Source organism: Chenopodium album, chromosome 12, assembly GCF_948465745.1.
Source record: "Chenopodium album chromosome 12, dcCheAlbu1.1, whole genome shotgun sequence".
In the NCBI taxonomy this organism is placed as follows: Eukaryota; Viridiplantae; Streptophyta; class Magnoliopsida; order Caryophyllales; family Amaranthaceae; genus Chenopodium; species Chenopodium album.
Genome location: NC_137845.1, coordinates 21949450 through 21970822, shown reverse-complemented (window position 1 = coordinate 21970822; position 21373 = coordinate 21949450). Strand labels below are relative to the sequence as shown.

The following is a 21373-nucleotide window of genomic DNA, read 5'->3' as shown; positions in this document are numbered from 1 at the left end:
TTTCTCTAAACTTACGCACAAACATGAAAAACAAGCATTATTATGCAAAACCACGATATAGAAGACTAAAAACGAGCATAAAACTGCAAAAAAATCTTAGCCTAAGAGTGTCATAAATGACACTTATCAAATTCCCCCAAGCTAAACCTTTGCTTGTCCTCGAGCAAAATAAAATTAAGCTTAAAGGAAAATCATGAGCTTATTTAGGCAAGCAAAAAATGAAAAAGACTAGAGAATTGAAGAATATACATTAACTGATTTTCGTAGAGATTAACCCATAACACTTAAGTAAAAGGAGGCCTCAGATCTTCTTTTAGCAAGCATCTCTATAGTTCCTCGAAGGAACCGGAAAAACAATAAATTTGAGGTTTTCTCTACATCTTGACTTTGCATCCCCTCTCCTTAGGCTTTAACTCATAATGCCCTCCCTAGGTATATGACTCAACCACTAAATCAAAAGCGCTTTCCCAAAGGTTGTAACGTAAAGGCAAAAGGTTGAGGGTAGGATTAAAATTTAGAATTTTGTGGCACACCTAAGTTGTGAAGTAATGATTGACCAAATCTCAACACCAAAACAAAGTAGTCACCAAACAAAAACAAACTAATACCCCTAAGCTTATTCAAAGCAATAACCACAATCATATATACAAAAAGCGTAAAACGCTTCATCCCAAGCTTGAACAAAGCATTATCCTCAATGCGTAAGATAGGAAGAAGCATTTACATCAAAATGTTTTTGAAAGTTTTCATTTTTCACATTTTTTTTATCAATTTTTGCCAAAGCTTTTTGAATTTTCTTTGCTTTTTCTCATTTCTTCAATTTTTCATTTTTCACTTTATTCATTGTCCTTGCCTCTTTTAACTATGGACGGCTTTTTCATTTAATCACTTGCCATTATTCACAAGATATACAAAACACAAGCTTGCTTACAAATAAGAACCAATATCCAAACTCATATACCACAATCTCCAAGAACATGATCATTTGCTTCACAAAAACCAAAAATGGAACAAAAAGAAACAAAGGGCTCAAAGTTCTAAAGATGTGGCTTGAAAAGAAGGGAAAAGACTCAAATGGTTAGCAAGTAGTCAAATGTAATCCCAAGAACTAAAAATTATGAAGATTATCCTAAAAAAGAAAAATTACCACCCCGAAAAGATGCCTTTGTCCTCCCTAGATGGTTCGGTCTCGTGTTTGAGAATTATGTGTCAAGATTCAAGATTAGGTCCTCAATAGTCAAGGATCCATTCCGCTCATGCAAGTGATTGTAGAAGGCTTGAAAACTATGAAACCTCACAAGGATGTGGCAAAAACTCACTAAAAGCTTCAAATTCACCAAAGGGGAACGATTGCGATTTTTCAAAAACAAAAGAATCCGGCTTCAAGGTCCCAATAGTTCTTAAACGAATACCTTAGCATGTTCTATCCTAGATTCAACCAAAGATAATCTCAAACCGTACAAACCATTGTTCTTAGGAAGAATGATAGCCAATGTGCAAGTCCAAGTGGTACTAAGTCCAAAGAAAAAGCAAAATTATTAAGAAAGAAAAGCAATGCCTCAAAAACATTTTATTTTTATTTACAAAACCTCTTTTTTTTTCTTTTTCTTTTTCAAAGGAAAGAAAAGATTAAAATTAAAACATATGAAAGCAAAATACAAAAAGGAAAGTAGAAGAAAAGAGGAAAAGGAAACAAAAAGAAAAAGGAAAACCATAAGAAAATAGAAAATGAGGAAAAAGACATAAAATGAAAAATAGAAAAGCAAGGGAGAAGTAGAAATGCAACAAGGAAGTAATGCAAACGCATAAGTCCCAATCGACAAACAAGTGAACATTCGGCTACAACGCCAATGTTTCCAAACACACTAAGGTGTTAAAAAGCAAACATCCTCGAACCCTTCAACTTTTCCTAATCTAAACCTAAACTAAGCTACCAAGAAAATAAGAATAAAGAGAAGAAGATTAGAAGGATCTCACCAGGCGTCGAAGCTATGCTACATCAAACAAAGTGAAAGAGCACCTTAATGAAGCATCAATATTCAAAGCATAAGCGACGAAGCAAAGTGAGAAAGGAATGGACTATATACAAAGAGAATTGTTAGTAACTTCAATACAAAAGAAAAGAAAAAATATAAAAGAGAAAATGTATGCAAATAAGGAAAAAGCAATATAAGATAGCATCAGGAATAGGGTCAAGAAATGAAATTAGGAAACAGAATCATCATATAGAAGCAGAGTTAGAAAACAAGATATCAAACAATCATCATCAGGAAGCATAACCATAAGCAAAGATACACAACAGACAGTGATCAGCGAAACAAACAACAATACCAAGTACTAGACAGAGAAATGAGCAGAAATACATAATCATCATCATCAGAGAAGCAAGAGATACACAGAGATCAATACCAGAAGCAAAAGAGACCAAGAGTGAACTACAAAAGCGAGGAGGGAAATAGTGAAGCACACAAACAACATAAATCACCCACAAGCTCAGAATGAACTACCCCCCAAAATCTAAACCTAATAACATATAGGCAAAAGGGAATATCATATAAAGCACATAAGAAAAGGGGGGTAGGCACAATAGTCACACTCCGCACTATGGTAAGGGGTAGAGTGAGAACTCCCCTCACCGGTCTCTAAGACATGAACCGAGCTAGCCATTTCACTCACTTCTATGGGAGCTTTCCCCTTTAACCTCCCCTCCCTCCTATCACGGTCTATCGCAAAGAAATGAGACCAATCATCCAAAACTGGCTCTCCCGATAATCCCCACCTACCAAAAGTCTCTTGGTTTGGGAAAGGCATAGGGTTCGCGGGATCATATGTATAATCACATCCACCGGGCCGCTTATAGTCGTAAGTGGTCGGGGGGTGCCCATGATAGCGCTAGGAGGGATATGAGGACCCTCCCAATAGGGGTAACAAGGTCTAGGACCCACGGTAGGGTCAAAGGGTTCCCATTGAGGGATAAGTCCTTGTTGGACTGGGAGGTGTGGGTAGTTTAAGTAAGGTTCAATCTCCCCCTTCCTCACATGGTAGTCATACAATTCATTAACATGGAAATCATAGCCAAGAGAAGAATCCCACCCCAAAGGCATGGAAAATAAGACATTAGTGATGGAATCTAACTTGGCATGAATAATACATAAATCAAATGTAAAAGAAGAAGAAGGAGGAGGAATAGGAGTACCTCCCCGTTCAACCGGGGGTAAAGCTTGGAAATCCGTCGAGAGAGCATTATTAGAGGCGGTTCTTGTATGATTAGTCTTCTTCCGAAGAGAGGGGTCGATGGTGCATCTTTGACGTCTCCAAGTCAAAGAATCCGTCTTTGTCTTACAGTTTGTAGCCTCCTTACTTGGAATCAAGAACCAATCCTTCACTCGGGACACCTTCCATATGAAAATATTATGCTTCTTGGTACGATCAAGGAATTTTTGGTTTACGAGGGCATACATTGAGGAAATGAGAAGGTGTCCTCTCCCAAGGCTCGACTATTAGAGGGAGCTTGCATAGCAATTCTTTATAAGAGTCATTGAGGCAAAGTGCTAGGATAGAGATCATGCCTCCAATTTGGATGCTCCCCGAAAGCAAAACACCATCTCGGATGTCTAGAAATCAGTTGATCAAATGTTGAGTGAAATATACAAGCTCGATCTCATGTGACTCTTGGTCGGCAATCGATAGCCAACAAAGTTCCTCACGGGAAATAGCTCCCAAAGAGTCTTTAGAGCATAGGGCATAGGTGAGAATACGATTAAAGTATCTCATACCCGGATGAACGATCGATGCGGACTTGGAAGTTTGATATACAAGCTCGATCTCATGTGACTCTTGGTCGGCAATCGATAGCCAACAAAGTTCCTCACGGGAAATAGCTCCCAAAGAGTCTTTAGAGCATAGGGCATAGGTGAGAATACGATTAAAGTATCTCATACCCGGATGAACGATCGATGCGGACTTGGAAGTTTGAGGCTCATATTTCCTTTCATCGGAGATACACCGCCACCACTTGAGTTCATCATATCCATAGTCGCTAGTCATTTTACCATTGGCTGGATATACAAGATGGTCTTCATCGACGGCCCAAGGAAACCGGAAGTAGGAACAAAGTTGTGACTCCGACAACCGATGATCATTGTTGAAAAGTTGAAATGTCAAACCTCGGGAAACTCAACACACCTACAAAACAAGTCAAAGAAATGAAGAAGCGAGAAAAGATAACCGAGAAATGAATAAAATAGGAAGAAAACCATCAAAAACACACACTTCTCTAAACTTACGCACAAACATGCAAAACAAGCATTATGATGCAAAACCACGACATAAGAGACTAAAAACGAGCATAAAACTGCAAAGAAAACCTAGCCTAAGGGTGCCATAAAATGAGCATAAAACTGCAAAGAAAACCTAGCCTAAGGGTGCCTGTCTCTGAACACCCTCTTCTTAAGACTTAGAGAAAACCTAGTACCCTAGCTAGAATCGGCTCTACGTATCTCTTGAACAACCTCCATCAATGAGAGCTTGTGTCGATTGGCCGTCAAATGCATTTTCAATGCAACATAGCCTGAGTAGATTGACCTTAGTAGCATATAAGCCGCTTGTTCATCCTCCAATGGCTTCCTAATGAGCTCCAAGTGCTTGAAAAGCCTTTTCATTCGAAGCACATGAGGTTAGAGGGGCATTCCAGGTCTAAGTCTAGCATTGTGGACCTTAGTCCCCACTTCGTGCTTTTCCTTTGTTAGGCAACCTTCTTCCGAGATCTTGATCTTCATGTTCATAAATGACTTGGTCAAGTAGTGAACATTCAAGTCCCTAGTCTAGGAAGACATAGTGATAAGCTCCTTAAGACTATTAAGAAGCATGTCTGGAAGGTATGAGGTGAATCTCCTCTTTCAATCATCCGAAAGGGAATTCCTCATCAATAGTGTGACCTTGTCACAATCCAAGGACCAAATCTCATGAGTCTCATCGCTCATGATTCCCTTGGAGAAGAAGCTTGGAATGAGAGTGTCAAGAATGTACTCCATGGAACAATTTTGAAGAGTTTTCCGGAGTTCTTCTTCCCATTCCTTGAAATTGGTCAAATTGAGACAAAATGCCAATTTCTCCGAGAGTTTCGGGCACATGTAGTTGTTTTTGGTATTAGTTGAAGACATGTTTCTACAATTGAAAGAATTTGAAATGAAAAACCATTCATAAAACATTGAGTTTGAATTTTAAGGCATTCATGCAATTTAAAGCTTATTGAGCGTTTTATCCACATATTAAAATTTGTCCCAATTTGGCGAGAATAAAACGATTCCAAGATCCAAAGAATCAATGAGTGATTAAGCATGCTTTTGCTTATCTTAAGACTTATTATTCTAGGGTAAGAAACTCCTTGATAATAGCTCTAAGCTATTCTTTATTTGATAATACGTCGCATCTAATGTTTTATGACATTTATCTCCATTGCCACGACATCTAAGGACTCCTTATTGATATCTTGTGTTTAACCAAAATCAACTTGTATACCCGATATACTTTATGTCCCTAGAAAAATAGTGATGCCTCGTTTTGGCGTAGCCCATCACTATTGTTATTAGTTCGGTAAGTGTTATTTTGGAATGAAAAATTTGACTCAATATTTTAGGGACCTAGGGTTTCTTTGTTGGTTGATTTAAGTGAACTTAATTAATCATCGCAACATTCGAAATCCTAAACATGCATCTAACATATCATTCATATATATAATTAAACATAAATATATATTGAAAACAAAAGTATAAGATGCATTTGGCAACTAGCTTGACCCCTTGAGTCTTCAACTCTTCAAGGGTCTTCATTGCAACTTTATGGCTTCGTCTTCTTAGAAACGTCATTTGCAAGACATCATCATCATTTATGAAACTACTAGTAACTACGATTAGGACTAATATATATATTAAGGTACAAAAATACGCAATGGTTCGCAGATCGTATTTAGATTTACAAAAATACATAACGGACCGCAATCCGTATTTTCTATCATAATCGGGCCCCACTAGTTGCCATTAATACCTGTGATAGAATATTCCATTCATCAATTCACTATTTGTGAATGGCCCATGAATTTTACAACAAAAACATGTAACAATGCAACATTACGCGTAAACTAGTAACTAATTTAGGTGGTTAATCCGATTAACGCGCCTAATTAAAACTAGTCAAAGTTGTTAATCAATTATGTGATTAAACGCGATAAAATAGCTCAAATAAATAATGAAGCTCCCACTAAATTCTGCATCCAACTTAATTAAGCCGGTAAACCCATAATTTTGCCAAAGAAATTTTGCAAATGCCGCTCAAAACCCGAGGCCTAGCCTCCATTTTCAATTAAAATAATTTAAACTCAATTAAAACAATTATATCTGAAAAAAACGTAAAATAATGAAATCGAGAGAATCTAGGTGCTTCGGGTTGGCCAAGGCAAGTAGCCTCAACCCTCGTACGCACACATGTGCTACGCGCTGTCTAGTAGCCCTAGCCATGTTGTGCTGCTGCTACGCCATGGCCATCCCTCGCAAATGCCCCTTCGCACTAAGCTGCACCACCCCTACGTACACTTTGCACGAGTAGCGCACTGCCGAGGCACCACCTCGCACCCCTTGGAAGCCACATGCAGGCTGCAAAGCAGCCCAGCTGGCCGAGGGGTTTGCGTGCTCTTGCCTCGGGATTTTATCTCGATTTTTGTGTAACGAAAATAATTATTTTTAAATTAATTTTAGAATTAATATTGGGAAAAAATTAAAAATAAAATAATTCTAGCTCAAATAAATTCAATTTTAAGTTCATGACCAAAAATTAATTCTAGAACCAATCTTTAAATAATTTTGGTTTAACTTGATGCCACAAAATTTATAAGGGCTTACCTCATAATTAATTTAAATAAACATAAATTAATAATGGGTTTTGACAAAATTAAAATAGGTTGGAAATAAAATAATAATTTAATGAAAAATAATTCCATCTTTAACTTGTGTTCATTTGAAATAATTACATCTTCCGATAAGAAGACATTTCAATCACAAGTTTGAAACTTTATGACTTTAATCAACTTGGGCAAATGATTAAATCAAGAAATTTCAATAAACAATCATGTTATTTAGTAATGTAAAGTTCCCATCAACTAAAATAATTAAAGATTAGAACTTTAAAACTTGAAAGCTTCAAACACAAATTTTTCACATTCAAAGCAATTAATTTGCAATTTGTGAAAAATGAGCCAACCATTTAAGCACTAATTATAACTTAATAATCATGCTCAAAAGGGCTTATATATGCAGTAGGTTAATTATAAAAACCATACATATAATAAACAATTAATATGCCATTAAACAATTAAGGTTTAAAGATTTAAAAATTTTCGATAAAACGAAAAAAAGCCTCTAAAACAGTGTTTTCGAGAAGAATTTGGCTTCAAGACAACCTTGAAAGGATCAAAACTGTTCCAGAATAATGTTTCCACCAAAAATTCACTAGTCTTCAGTCGAAATATGAGTTCTGGAGCCAAACTTCAATTTAAAATCGAGATTAAAATAAACAAAACGAGCTTCTAATCTAAATAACAAGCATAATCAGAATTCTAAAGCCATTTTAAATCACCTAGAAAAATAGTTACAAAAATTTGAATGAACCTTGCTCTGATACCACTGTTGGGTTTTGTGATATCCAACACCACGCGGAATCAAAACCCGACCACAAGACCCGCACATAAATAAATGCAACTAAAACAAGCATATTAATTAACGACATAATTAATAAATAAGAAAAGGAAAAGACGAAATTACCCTCAACGCGTGCTTCGCTCCGAATGAGCTCTTACTTGAAAGCTAGCCGAGCTTCCCAAATGCGAAAGCCTCCTACGCCTAACACCCTCAAGCATGACCCGTACGGCCCCTACCCCGGAGCTTAGCCGGAGCTAGACCAAAAACATAGAGTATTACGTGCAAAAGTGTTCACGTCTTTGGTGATCCTTTCAAGCTCACAACTCAAAGTGGATTTTCTCAAATCTCAAGGTCGGGTATTCATAGAAAAAATCCCATGAATATTCCTCTCTCCCATCAATGTGGGAAAGTTGGTAAAATCCCTTTTTCTAATTAACTTATATTAAAAATCAAAATAAAAAAAGCAAATACAATCAACAAGTGTCATCATATAAGCAAGAGAGTAGGTGAGGACCACAAGGAGAGGGGACCAATTCCCTTGCTCCCCAAGCTTCCTCAAGAAACCAGCCTTCCCATAGCCTCAGCCAACAGTCACGCGCCAGCTGATGCTGCTAACCTTGGGCGCCAAGGCTGCCTGGCCCCTTGACTGGACCTGCCAGCTGACAGGGGAGAAAAATAGGTCGTTGACTAATCCTCCCTAAGCCTAAAAAAATTTATAATCACTTAACAAACCTAAATACAAGTATAGAGGTAAGTCAAGGGTCGAACCACTTGGAACGGTTATGTTTAAGTGTTTCCAATTAACACCTAAGCTAAGTCGAAGTCAAAGGTAAAGAAGGTAACACTAACAACTATCAAGACAAAGAAGAAAACAAATGAAACGCTAGGGAATGGGGATCAACAGGCAATCATGACAATTGCAACAACATGGGAAAAACATGCCAATCAATGGTTGTGAAGACTAATGATAAAAGCTATCAATTGGAATCAAAGAGCTATCTCCTAATCGTTAAACTAGTTGTCTCTACGAATAACAAACTAGGAGAATCACAATCCAAATTAATCTATAATTGCAATCCCTAAATCAATGGTCCGTATCATTAGAAATTGCAACGCAATTTAGCATAATTCTCAAGGCCTAAGCAAATTACACACATGCAAACTTACATTAATCACTTTAATCTCAACAATCAATCAACATAATTCCCAAATGAATCACAATCAATCAATCATACAAGTTCCACCTAATCCCTAGCCAAATAACTACTCAAGAATCATCATCTAATCAACAAGAAATTAAAGAAATCAAGAATCAACAAAATATGAAAAACAATTACACAAATCAAGAATCAAACATCAAAATCAAATCAAATAAACATGAAACTAAACAAAGCAATAAAATGAGATAGAGTTAGAAATGCTCATTGATAGTAGAGAAGATCTTTAATACAATTGTCACCCTTGTATCATCAATCTCTCAAATCGCCATTGAATTTCTCACTTTCTCTTTCTGAATCTACTCCTAAACTAACCCTAAAACTAGAGAGAGAAAATCTCAACTAAGCTAAAATTATGAGGAAAGTAATGTATAAAAGCTTCCCCCAAAAATCAGATTAAAATAGGTATTTATAAGAGGCATGGAAACGAAAACGGGAAAAACCGAAAACCAGGGAGGAGCTCCCGCGCTGCTAGGCTGCGCGCCCGTGCTCGTGGTTTGCGCGCCCGCACTCTTCTGGGTTTATTCGACGCTTCGTAGCTTTGTGCACTCGCTAATTAGTCTTCGTGTGCGCTCGCAAGGTCTTCATGATAGTCACTAAACATGGCAGATTCCAATGAGCTTGACAGTGGGTTCAACACCTTGATTTCATGAGAGCGCAAGAGCTAGAACTTGGAGCATCCACTTTCTTGCATCTTGAGCTTTCCCAATGCTATAAGCTTGCTCCAAATGCATCTTCCAACTTAGAAAAAAACTAATATCAAGACCCAAACCTTGTACAATACCTACAACCACAAAAAGAAGAGAAATAAAGGAGAAAATGCTAGAAAAACCATAAAAACACAACATAAGAGAGAAAAGGGAAATAAAGAGAGAAACGCATAAAACTAAACATTTATTAAGAAAGAAAAAAAGCTATGAAGAGTAGGTAAAAACAACCTAAATACTCATCATATAGCCCCAAGCTTAACTTTTACTTGTCCTCGAGCAAAATAAAAAACGAGCAAAGGGAAATGATGAGCTTATTCAAACAAACAAAAGAAGAAGAGAGGAGATGAGAATATATGCTAACTCACTTTCGTAGGAATCACGGTTGTTTTTAGCTACAATAAGCCCTTAAAACACCAAAGTCGCCAATGAGGATGAGTTAGGTCTCGTGAGGGTTTCCTAAGAGGTTAACCTACAACTTTCTCAAAGCAGACAAATAAGGCAAAGCACGAAAAAGAAACCAAAAGAAAATAAAAGAAAACAAACGTTCACGAATGGACTTTTCCAAATGAACAAGCACAAATGAATGCAATTCTTTCTAAACAAATAAGGGAGTGCACGTTTCAAGATATCCAAGGTTGATTACTAATAAGACACAATTCACTTTCATCCCAAACAATCTGACCGTGTTCTCCCTAATAGTTTCAAATCCACCTGTAGTGAGCATCTTAATGATTTCTCAAAGGAACCGGAAAAGAAGAGATTCTAAGGCTACTCGACATCTTGACTATGTAAACCGCTCCATAGGCTTGACTCACTTCTCCCTCAACTGACTTGTGACTCAACCAAAAAGGTCAAAACGTCTTAGAAAGGGTTGTAGTGTATGGGAGAAAAAGGTGAAGGTAGGCTAAAATTTGAAATTTGGTGGTATACCTAAATTGTGAAGCAAAGGGTTGATCAATCCTCAACAACGTAATCATGAAATCTCCAAACAAAAACACCAACACCCCCAAGCTTATTAAAAGAAAAGATCACAAAGGTATATACAAAAAGCATAAGAACGCTTCCCACCAAGCTTAAATGGATCATTGAGGTCAATGCTCTAAATAAGGAGAAATTATCTTACATCAAAATATTTTTGAGCTTTTCATTTTTCTCTTTTTTATCTCTTTTGCCAAAGCATTTGCTTGTGTTTTGCTTTTTCTCATTTTTTCACTTTATTGCATTGTCCTCGCCTCTTTTAACTATGGATGGCTTTTTCAACTTGCATTTGCCTTTATTCATAAAATATTCACAATACACACTTGCTTACAACATTAGAATCAAATAACCAAACTCATACCATAACTCCAACAATAATGATCAGTCGCTTCACAAAAACCAAGAATGAAAACAAGAATGAAACAAAAGGCTCAAAAGCTAAAGATATGGCTTGAAAAGAAGGTTAATGGCTTAAATGGTTATCAAGTTGGCAAATGTAAACCCAAAATAAAGAAATGAAAACTATCCCAGAAGAAGAAAAATTACCACCCCAAAAAGATGAATTTGTCCTTCATAAATGGTTCGATCGCTATCTCGAGAGATAAGAGTCATGTTCTAGATAAAGTAAAATGTGTCGCTGAAGCAAAATGTGTAGAAAGCTAGAAAAGAATGAAACCTCACATGGTTGTAGCAATAACTCACTATTAGTTTCAAATTAATTATAAGAAGCAACCCCTTCTTACCACAAACAAGTAGACTCCAGCTTTAAGGTCCCAAAAGTTCTAAACACACTATCTTAGCATACCCTATCCTTGAATCAACCAAGCATATTCTATACCGTGCACACCGTTACCATTTAAGAAGAAAAGCATTCAACTATACAAGTCCAAAGGTATTATGTCCAAAGTAAGAACAAAACAAAACACATTGCAAATTTGCCTTGATAGAAACAAAATTTTTTTTAGAGTTTTTCAAAATAAAAGAACATGGAAATGCATATTCAATCGAGCATGGCATATATGAATCAATATCCCACCAAACATGATAGAATACCCTCCCCCAAGCTTGAATGAGACAATACACTAAAACAAATATCAAATAATCCATGGGAGGGGAAGAGAAAGAAATCAAACCAACAATACCAACACATGTCCAACAAATCGCCAACCATTAGAGAAATAGCAAGGAAAGATATTACCGAATGTTAGGTGGGTGTAAATACCCGTAAATGACCCAATTCAACCTTTCAAAGCCAATTTCCTCCAAGGTTATGCCTTGTATACCACGTGCTAGAAAAGAGGAGTCAAACTTCCTTGATTCTTGATCCAAGTCAAAGCACCAAAGTCTATCAAGTTATACACCTAGCAAAAGGCACACAAACATTTCCATGGGAGAAAAACTATTCTAAAAAGAAAAGAAAATGAAAGCAATAAAACTCGGGTTATTTCCCGAGAAAGGCTTTTTTAAGGTCCAATCTTGACCGCTCTAGTAAATAATATTACAACAAATGCAAGAGCTTGTTAAATGCACTACTACACATTTCAGAAGAAAGTAAGTATGCGCATGACAAAATGAAGGCATGAAACAAGCGTAGTGCACACCTATGGAGTTGAGAAGAGGTATACCAAGAAGAGGAAGGAGAGAAGGGAAAAACAAAAATGTAAGAAAAAGGAAGAGAAATAAAAGAGAAAGAAGAAGGCATTCTCTGTTCATAAAATAATTTTGGTTGGAAATCCTACCATTATCCTCATAAGTCATCAAATGGGGCACTTGGGGGACTAAAGGCTCTTCAAGAGGAGGGGATATGAGAAAAGAAGGTAATCACATATAGGATAGGAAGGAACAAGATTAAGCTTTCTTGAAAATGATGTGTAAGGTGAAGGAATAGGAATTGATTGCTCACTTACACCACTATCCATTAAAACACAAGCTCTCTCATCCAATGAACTCACATCCAAAGGGCTCTCCTCCAACTCATCATCATTCACATTAAAATCATTCTCAATGACATTCTCCTCATAAACTTCACACCCTAAATGAGCTCTCAAAAGCTTCAAATCATCATCAAGGTTCAAAGAAAGCTCATCAAAGGGTTAAGGGTCGAACTTGGGATGTAGCTCAAGATAAACATGAGAAGGACAATCTCCCTCAAAAAAGGCCTCATCCATCTCAATGGTGGAAAATGTAGAAGAGAAGGGATCATCAAAGGTGAAAGAGGAAGGCAATGGTTGAAGATTTGAGACAAGAGTTGGAGACTAAACATCACCAACCACTTCACTCTCATCTTCATAACCATCAAAAGTAAGCTCTACCTCCTCAACCTTCTCATATTGAACCTCATCTACATCAAACTCATCTAAGCTCAAGGCCTCACCCTCAAAGCAACCTTAGTTATCCTGCAAAGAAGATGGGGTGAAAGAAGATTTGCTTTCGAAATAAAGGGATGGAGGAATGAAATCACAATCAAGGGAGGTGGGGAATTAACCGACCAATTGGTTTTTCAAGACTCAAAACCTCTTGGTCCTCATCACCTTCAAACATCCAATCTCCTATGGAAACTACTTGATATGTTTATTTTTATATAGTGATTTACCCCCGTCCGTAGGTCACAATTAGGAGTATTTTTGGCTTTTTAGAGCCACTTTTATTACTAATATGTGCTTTATAGTGTTTTCATAGTTTTGGTATCATTTTATAGGAAATTGCATATTTGGAACATTTTCCCAGAATTATTAGAGCCATTACGAGCACTAGAGGATATTGACCATCTTTCATAGCCCAAGTCCAGTTAGAGTCATCAAACCGATGATTAAGGGCTCGACATAGAAGAGTTGTGGCAATGGGCCGGGTGATTAAAGCCCCGAAGAGGAGATTAGAGTTTGGGCCGAGTTAATAGCCCAACGGAAGTCCAATCATTGCCCAAAGACACCGCCCGATTGGGTGAGGCCTCGCCTTAAGGCGCGCTCGACCGGGCGTGGTAGGAGTGATGAGCGTCATTTATGGCGCTCATTAGAGTAGTTTTCGATGCCTTTTTCTATTTTTTCTCATTTTATTTTCGTATGATTTTTCTAGTTTTCTCTTATTTTCCTTATTTTATAGCTCATTTTGGTTTTCCGTTCACTTTTATGAGTTTTCTATGATTTTTGCTCTTAATTAGCTATTTTAGTTTGATTTCAATTCTTTTTGCTTTCTCTCTAGCTTTTACTTGATTTCTTCCAAGTAAATTTTGGAATCTCCACTCCCTTACGGATGTTTTCTCATTGATTTTCGGTCTGGAGTGTGCAAATACTTGAAGAATAAAAGGCTGCCCTCCTCGCGAGCATCACCTCGGGAGCACCGATGATAAGGATGCATGTGAGCGCGAGGATCGACGAGCGAGCAAGGGAGGCCAGGCCATGAGCACCACAGCAGGTGTGCGCTCGCGCAGACCCCTCTGTGCATGTGCACATACCCTGCTGTGCGCGCACACGGCTGGTCTGGTGTGTGCACACGGGGATGCTCTGCCTCCCTTCGCTCGATTTGTTATAAATAGCCATTGACTTTTCCTTTTTTAAGGGAGACGACTTTATATGTACTTGAGAATAAATTTCCAGAAAGAGAAGAGAGAGAAAGTAGAGAGAGAAGCTTAAGATTTTTTGTTTGTACTTCAATTTCATCTTTGATTTCAACTTTAAGCTTGGATTTCATCTTCAATCAATGAAAGTTTGAGAGATTTATTTCCTTTGAATTTACTTTTGTTGTTATTTCCTTTATTTCTTGAATGTTTGATTTGAATTTAGATCTTTGGTTGAGGAATTGTTAAATGTTTGATTTCTCTTTGATTAAGCTTGAAATGATGATTTTGTGATTCAATTTGTATTGTTTTTCAATTCTACCAGGATTAGTGAGTAGATACTCAGCTAGGGAGAAGGGGAAGCATGCTTGATTGATGATTATTGCTAGTTGATAATTCTTGGTTGATTGAGTTGTTGAAATTAAATTGGTTGACATAGTTGTGCATGTATTAATTAGACTAGGTGTGATCAACCTATAAGACTAATCTAGATTGCATAGCAAATTTCAATGACATGAACCCTTGATTTGAGAATTGCTTTAATTGATTGAATTTGATTGTGATTTTCCTTGTTAGCCATTCATAGTGAACCCTAGCTTGGCTTAGATGAGATAGCTTTTGGATTCCATTAGTTGCAACTATTGTTTGTCCTTTGCAATGTTTGAATCAATCAAGTCATCTATCGATTAGCATAATCATTGAGGTCGCATGTGGAACCTATATCCCTAGTGTTTAGCTTATTGAATTTTTTTTATTTGTTTAGCTATTTGATACCTTACTTACAATCCAATTCATCTTATCTCTCATTCTTCGAAGTAGCTTGACCATAGACTCTAGCAATCTCCCTCTCATTCCTCGTGGTTCGACTCGGACTTGTCCTATATTAGGAATAAGTTTGATTTTCTTAATTGTTTGATTGGTGGTGCTTTAGTTTTCAATGACCTAGATTACCACGCATCAAAGGGCCGTTGCCGGGGAGTGATATTGGTGCTTTGTTATAGTTGTTGAGTCTACTTCATTTTAATTGAAAAAATACAAAAATATTTTTCTCTTGTTGCCTACATTTGTAGCCGTGCTACTAATTATTTCTTTTGAGACTGTATGCATAGAGCACTTGGTCGTTCACTAGTGTCACTTGATCTGGAAATAGAGAGGACAATTGCAAGGATTTGAGTTGCTAGATGATCTTTGACTTCTAGCTCTTCAAGTGAAGAAGAACCACAACAAGAAGAACAAGCAAGGATGGGAGAAAATCTGAGAGTGGCATTGAAGGAATTGGGGATTCCCGGTGCATATTGGTTTGAAAGTGGGATTACTCCAACTACAACACCGGCAAATGACTTTGAAATAAGGCCGGCAATGATCACTTTGATAGAGAGGCGACAATTTAGAGGGGCCAAGCATGAGAGTCCACTAAATCATCTCAAAGAGTTCGAAAAGTATTGCAACACTATCAAAGTGAATGGAATTTTCCAAGAATTCATCCGCATCAAGCTTTTTCCCTTTTCCCTCATAGGGCGTGCCTTGGAATGGCTAGACAAGGAGGTCAAACCCAATTCTCTAAGGACATGGGACGAAGTGACCAAGGAATTTCTATCCCGTTTCTATCTACAAAAGAAAACGGCGGAGGCTAGAGCTTTGATTTAAGGTTTAAAGCAAAGGTCTAGTGAAATCCTCTATGAAGCATGGGAGAGGTACAAGGAGTATCAAAGAGAATGTCCTCACCAAGGAATTCCTAATTACCAAATTATTCAAATTTTCTATGGTGGCCGAAGTCCTCAAGGGAAGTCATGTCTTGATGGAGGAGACGGAGGTCCCATTATGAATAAAACAGAGGAGGAAGTGGTAGACATAATTGAAGACGTAGTGAGGTACTATAGAGATTGGCAAGATGGAAAAAGGGAGTCAACTAGCAAGAGTAGCTCTTCAGTGTACTCGGTTGATCATCTAAACGCAATCAACGATCTATCCTTACAAATGACAAACTTGGGGAAAGAAATGTCCGTTATCAAGGCAAAGTTGGAAAGTGTTACCTCCCAAGTTTCGAATATTCCCTCCCAATCTAAGGGGAGAGGTATGTCTTATAACTTTCAACCCTCTCCCTCTTCTGATAACATGCCTAGTGGTAGCTTGTTTTGTGATGTTTGTGGATTGTATGATCATGATGCTTCTAATTGCCTAATGCATGTATGGATGTTCGTGATGATCAAGATGGAAATGTGAAAGAGCATGTGAATTATGTGTCAAACAATAATGATTCTAGGTTTGAGAATCAAAGAGGTAAATGGAATAGGAATTACAACAACCATGGAAATTTTGACAACTATAACCAAGGAGGTGGTAATAGATACCAAGGGAACCAAAATTCCCGAGGTAACTATAACAACCAAGGTTATAGTAGCCAAAATCAAAACCAAAGTTATGGTAATCATAACCAAGGTTATGGTAACCATAATCAAGGTTATGGTCAAAATCAAAATAGAGGTAATTGGAACAATCAAAATAGGGGAAATTTTCAAAACAATGCTCAAAGGGGTCCTCCACCCGAATTTGCTCCAAATACCCAAAATGATAATTCCTATGTTCAACCCTCTTTTTCTAGGACTAACTTGGAGGAAATCATTGAAAATCAAACTAAGTTGTTTAACACTTATATGGCGGTGAGCGATAAGAAGTTTAATGAAATGATGACCCACAATAAGATGCTTGAAAACCAAATCTCTCAAATTGCTAATGCTTTGAAAGGCCATGCAAGCCCTTCTTCTTTACCTTCTCAAGGCCTAGACCTTAAGAGACCCGTTAATGCCATAGTAACAAGGAGTGGTAAGGTGCTTGAGGAGAGTTTGCCTAGCAGGAGCAAGAGTGAGAAGGGTGTCAATGTGGTTTTAGTTGAGGATGAGGGAGATGGTGTATCTTTGAGTGAAGTGATGGTAGAGCCACCCTAGGAGGTGAAGGAAGAAAGAGAAATTGTGAAACCTAAGCTTCCCTATCCACAAAGGTTCATGAGACACAAGTTGGATGAACAATTTGGAACATTTATTGACATGCTCAAGCAACTTCACCTTTCTCTATCATTTACCGATGTCGTCACCCAAACGCCTAACTATGCAAAATTCCTCAAAGAAATGTAGTGCAATCATAATGAACAAGATGCCACCTAAGCTAAAATATCCCGGAAACTTTTCCATCCCTTGTGCCATTTACAAAATGCAAATTGCCAATGTCTTATGTGACCTAAGAGCTAGTGTTAGCCTTATGCCATATTCATTGTACCAAAGACTTGAACTAGGGGAACTCTTACCTACTAACATCACTTTGCAATTAGCCGATAGGTCAATCAAGTTTCCTAAGGGTAAGGTGGAGGATGTCCCTTTGATCGTTGGAAAATTTGTTATTCCGGTGGACTTTGTGGTGCTTGAGATGGATGAAGACGCTAGCATTCCTATCATCCTAGGGAGACCCTTTCTCGCTACTTCAGGTGCTATGATAGAAGTAAAGAGTGCTAAAATGTCACTTAAAGTAGGGGATGAGGTGATAGAATTTGACTTGAATGATAGTATGAAGTATCCATGTTTTCTTTAGAGAATTGTATGATGATTGACTCTCTTGATCATGTTGTGTCTTCCATGCATGAGTAATTACTCATCTCTAATGATGCTCTTGAGAATGTTTTGTTGAATAAGGAAAAGATAGGTGCTCCTAGCAAGGAGATGGCTTTGTATGAAGATGTGCTCAATGGAAGCCTTGAGGATGTTGATGAGCAAATGTGCATGAGCATTACTAGACAAGAAACATTGCAAGTGGCTACATCAAAGGTAAGGGTGTCCCCATGGTTGAGCTCAAACCTCTTCCATCACACCTTAGGTATGAATTCTTAGGCCCTAACTCAACTTTTCCTGTGATTGTTAGTTCCTCCTTGAGTGAGAGCCAAGCCCAAAAGTTATGTGGTGTATTAAGAAAGCACCAAGGTGCTTTGGGCTATACCATTGATGACCTCAAGGGTATTAGTCCCGTCCTATGCATGCACCACATCACTCTTGAGGATAATGCCTCACCAATTATTAAAAGACAACGAAAGCTCCACCCTCAAATGAGGGAGGTGGTCAAGAAGGAAATCACCAAGTTATTGGATGCGGGAATCATATTCCCCATCTCTAGCTCAAGGTGGGTTTCTCCGGTCCACGTTGTCCCAAAGAAGGGAGGCATGACCGTTGTAAAGAATGAGAGAGGTGAGCTCATTCCTACAAGAACGGTCACATGATGGAGGATGTGTATAGATTATCGACGTCTAAACACATCCACCAAAAAGGATCATTTCCCCCTTTCCTTCATTGATAAAATGCTTGAAAGACTAACAAGGCACAAGTATTATTGTTTTCTTGATAGCTACTCCGGTTTATTTCAAATTCCTATTCATCCAGATGACCAAGAGAAAACAACTTTTACTTGCTCAAATGGAACTTTTGCCTATAGGAGAATGCCATTTGAGCATTTTTGGAGATATGTTGGAAGAAAAAATGGAAGTGTTTATGGATGATTTTTCGGTGGGAGGTGTTTCATTTAAGGCTTGTCTTGAGAATCTTAAAAAGTGTTTGGCTCGATGTGAGAAAGTGAATCTAGTCTTGAACTGGGAGAAGTGTCACTTCATGGTTGAGGAAGGCATTGTCCTTGGTCATACGATCTCTCACAAGGGAATTGAGGTGGACCAAGCAAAGATTGGGGTCATTGGAAAGCTTCCTCCTCCGTTTAATGTGAAAGGTGTGAGATCTTTCTCGGGGCATGCCGGGTTATATGTCAAAGACTCTCAATGGAGCCCAACGAAACTACAAAACAACGGAAAAGGAGTTTTTGGCAATTGTGCATGCTTTTGAGAAGTTCCGTTGTTATTTGTTGGGATCCAAGACTATTGTTTTCACGGATCATGCGGCTCTCAAGTACCTCTTTGCTAAGAAAGAATCAAATCCTAGATTGCTTCAGTGGGTGCTTGAAATTCAAACTTTTGATATTGAGGTTAGAGACAAGAAAGGGGCAGAGAATGTTGTGGAGGATCACCTTTCTCGCCTTGAGGAGTCTCAAGTCCAAGATGATGGTTCTCCTATTGAATATAGGATGCTTGATGATTTTCTATATGCTATAGATGCGAAGGAACTCCCTTAGTTCGCCGATTTGGTCAACTTTCTAGCATAAGGGGAGTTTCCACCTTCATTTGCGAAGAATCAAAGGAAGAAGCTCAAGAGAAAAGCCCGACACTACTTGTGGGATGATCCGATTTTGTATAAGCGAGGAGTTGATGGTTTACTCCGTCGTTGCATTCCAAGTGAAGAAGTGCTAAATGTCTTGAAGATGTGTCATTCAGATCCTAATGGAGGCCACATGGGAGTTTCGAAAACCGTTTCAAAGATTCTCCAAAGTGGGGTTTATGGTGGCCGCATCTTTTCAAGGACACTTGGGGTTTTATCAAGTCTTGTGATAGATGCCAAAGGAACGGAAACATTTCGAAGAGGAAAGAGATGCCTCAACAACCCATCCTTGAGTTGGAGGTTTTTGATGTATGGGGATTGACTTCATGGGACCATTCCCTTCTTCCTTTGGAAACCAATACATCCTTGTGGCGGTTGATTATGTTTCTAAATGGGTTGAGGCCATTGCCTCTCCTACAAATGACCACAAGGTAGTGATGAAGCTATTCAAAAAGGTCATCTTTCCGAGATTCGGTGTGCCCAAGGCGGTAATAAGTGACAATGGATCACATTTTGTTCACAATTCTTTCCAAAAGTTGTTGAAAAAGCATGGAGTTCATCAATGTTTCGGTCTTCCCTACCACCCTCAAACCAGTGGACAAGTTGAGGTGTCTAACCGTCAAATAAAGTTGATCCTTGAGAAGACGGTTGCTAGGAATAGGAAAGATTGGGTGGATTAGCTTGATGATGCTTTATAGGCATATCGAACGGCTTTCAAGACCCCGATAGGTACCACACCATACCGCCTTGTTTATGGAAAGTCTTGTCATCTTCCGGTGGAGCTTGAGCACCGCGCTCATAAGGCAATCAAGAAAATCAACTTTGATTTAGCAAGTGCGGGAAAGCAAAGGTGGTTGGATCTTCATGAATTAGAAGAACTTAGGCTCGATGCTTATGATTGTGCAAGTACCTACAAATCTCGATTTAAGGATGCTCATGACAAACTCATTAAGAAGAAGGAGTTTTGTATAGGTGACAAAGTTCTTCTTTATAATTTAAAGATGAAATTGTTCCCCGGAAAGCTCATGTCAAGGTGGAGTGGTCCTTTTTTTGTTCAAGATGTCTTACCAAGTGGTGTTGTGGAAATTTCTATGTTAGATTCATCATCTCCGTTCAAGGTCAATGGTCATCGACTCAAGAAGTACTTAGATGGTGCTTTTGTTGGCCTAGTTCACAAATTGATTCTCCGTCAACCACCTTGATAGGTGGAGAACGTAGAGCTATGGCGTTAAACAAGTGCTTCCCGGGAGGCAACCGGTTTTCTAACCCTTTCTTTTGATTTTTTAAATCTTTCTATTTCTTTTATTTTTGAGAAATTTTCTTATCTTCTCTTTGTTTTCTTGACTTTAGGTACCTCGGGATTAAGTTGATTAAGATTTCCAACAATTTTGGTGAATATTTAAGGTTTCAAGAGGTTTGAGTTGAATTAAGGTGAAGGAGAAATTGATGTGCAAGTGCACTCTCGTGCTTGTGTTCTCGTGATATTTAATCATGAACAAGTGATTTTTGAAAAATTTTGTGTGATTTTTGGTCTGCCCCCCTCATGGGTATCACTTGATCATAACGCTCTTGAGCGTCAATGAGAGCACGAGCACGAGAGTAAGCACAAGAGGGAGCAAGCCCTCCCTTGGCCTTGGCTGGTGCTCATGCACCATGGGTTGCGTGCTCGCACAAGCAGGGTCAGAAATTTTCCCTCATTTTCGTCTCTCACCCAAGCAAATAGCCCCCTCTAGTCCCGAGCTGGTGCGCAAGCACAAAGGGATGTGTGCGCGCGCACCAGCTCGGCCAGCCCACCCCCCTTTTTCGTGTCTCACACCCCTACCAAACCCCCTATTCTCACTTTCTCTCTCTCCCGACCTTCTTCCCCCATCACCCCCCTTTCATCCTTTCTCATCTTCCTCCTTCCAAATCAACTCCAAACTTCATCAATTTACTCATTTTATCACATTCCTCACAAATTACAACAACACATCATCAATTTCAT

General features: G+C 38.4%; 1 non-coding gene across 1 annotated transcript; it reads right to left on the bottom strand.

The window, feature by feature from the left end:
* Positions 1-15776: 15776 nt before the first annotated feature.
* Positions 15777-15882, bottom strand: LOC145573362 (small nucleolar RNA R71). The gene has a single exon (XR_014097407.1). It is a non-coding gene; the product is annotated as a small nucleolar RNA R71 (small nucleolar RNA).
* Between the last annotated feature and the right edge of the window lie 5491 nt (positions 15883-21373).